We start from the raw sequence: 2,475 nt of genomic DNA, 5'->3' as shown, positions 1-2,475 counted from the left end.
ATACCAACCATTAGAACACACAGCCGGAACATGCACCTACCGGAAGCAGCAAAAACCAGACCATATATAATTTTGAACTGGCACAAGACAACAGTGCATCACAGGAGGGTCCACAGCACTGAGGATGTCACCTAGAAGGGGATGAAACGTCTGCTATCAAACCTCCCAGCTCGGCGAATACACCAACATCTAAAACCAGCACTGAGCTACAAATCTTTACTCAAACCCTGATCATCTCAGCTTACTTCAGAGGGTTCCAGCAGCACAGGTGTTGTTGGTGGTCAGTTAGCTCAATTGGCTGGACAGCTGGTTTGCCATGCAGAGTGACACCAACTGCGTAAGTCTGTCTTCGCACACCAGCTTAGGTTACCATGAAGGTCCTGATTTCTCAACTTTGCCCTCATCTGAGATTTGGTGACCCTCAGGTTGAACGCGCAACCAGTCACCTCTCTCTCATTAGACAGCAGCCCTATGGTCCTCAAGGACTAAAGTGACTTACGTTCTTCAGCTATTGCGATTCATTCCACTTGATAGCAAGAAATGGCTAAGTCACTGGACACTGTAAAAGTTATGGGCGCTGGCAATATTCTGTCAATAATGCGAAAGAAGTGCTCCAGAACTTGCTGCATGCCTGGCCAAGCATACAACAACAATATTGGTATCTACCTGGCAATATGGAAAATGGCTCAGGTTTGATTTGCCATAAAAAACGCAGATACCACCTGGTCAAGTATTGGCTTATCAGTGTACTCTCTATCATCACTAAAGTGATGGAAGGGGTCATCAACTATGCTATGAAGTGGCACCTGCTTAGCAAAAAGCTGCTTACTCATGCTAAGTTTGGGTTCTACCAGGGCCACTCAGCCCCTCACCTTAGTACAGCCTTACTTCAAACACAGACAAAAGAACTGACAGCAGAGGTGAGTTGAGAGTGACTGCCCTTGACATCAAGGCAGAAATACTCCATGTGGTATCAGGAGCCCTAGCCAAACTAGAGTAAATGGGAATCAGGCAGAAAACTCTCCCTTGTTTGGAATCATACCTAGGACAGAAGAAGATTGCTGTGGTTATTGGAGGTCAGTCAGCTCAGACTAAGAACATTGCTGCAGGAGTTCCTCAAAGTAGTACAGTAAGCCTAAACATTTCAGTTGCTTGGTCCATAACCATTCCTCCATCATAAGATCAGAGTGAGGATGTTAACTGACGATCGCACGATGTTCAACATCATTCGCAACTCCTCAGAAACTGAAGCATTCAAAATGCAGCAAGACCTGGACAATATCCAACTTTGGCTGACAAGTGACAAATAAAATATGCCCTACTCTAGTGTCAAGCAATGACCATTTCCAACAGGAGAGAATCTATCCGTTGCCCTTTGACATTCAATGACATTAACATCACTGAATACTCCACTATCAATGCCAGGAAACTCAACTGCACTATCCATATAAAGGGGCTTTTGTGGCGCTGTGGTAGTCTCCCTTCCTCTGGGCTAGGGGTTCCGTGTTTAAGTACTACTTGCCACAAAGGTGTCTCAAATCATGCCCAAACTATTTCAAAACACTTATAAATGATGTGGTTACAATAGCAGGTCAGAGGTTAGGAATCCTGCAACGAGTAACTTTTCTCTCGCAGAAATGGAATATTCCCCATTTGTCTTTATGTGTGCAGCACCAACAGCATTCAAGATGATTGACACCATCCAAATATTCAAAGCACAAGTATTCACCACCTCCACTAGTGATGCACAGTAACAGCAGTGTAAAATATTTAATTCACCAAAGATCCTTAAACAGCACTTTCCAAACCCATGGTCACTATTATCTAGGAGGACAAGGGTAGCAGGTATAAAGGAACATGACTACCTGCAAGGTCCTCTACAGGCCACTCAACATACTGACTCGGAAATATATTTCCACTCTTTCACTATCACTGATTCAAAATCATGGAGCTCACTCCCTACATCATTGTGGGTGTACCTACACCAAATGGGCTGCAGCAGTTTAAGAAAAAAGCTCACCACCAACTTCTCAAATACAATTAGGGATGGGCAATAAATGCTGGCATAACCAGTGAAATCCCGCGAATGAATTACAAGGAAAAATAAGTAAGTCCTAAGAAATGGAACAAACAAAATTAGTAGGAAAAAAAAAACTCACATACAGTTTAACTAAGATACTTAACCGAAATAAAGATGTATACAAATTATATTGTCTGCAATTCTTATGTAAATAGTTAAATAGTTAATGGGAATAGGTGGTTCTCTCTCCATTGGATGGAGTCGTACCTAGCACAAAGAAAGACGGTTGTGGTTGCTGGAGATCAGTCATCTCAGCTCTAGAACATTTCTGCAGGAGTTTCTCAAAGTAGTTCCCGAGGCCCGACAATTTTCAGCTCTTCAAAAAACACCTTCCCTCTATCATAAGGTCAGAAGATGGGATATTCTCTGCATGACTGCAAAATGGTCAGCATCAT

Source organism: Rhincodon typus, chromosome 22 (assembly GCF_021869965.1).
Source record: "Rhincodon typus isolate 14 chromosome 22, sRhiTyp1.1, whole genome shotgun sequence".
NCBI classification, from domain to species: Eukaryota; Metazoa; Chordata; class Chondrichthyes; order Orectolobiformes; family Rhincodontidae; genus Rhincodon; species Rhincodon typus.
This window is presented reverse-complemented; position numbering follows the sequence as displayed.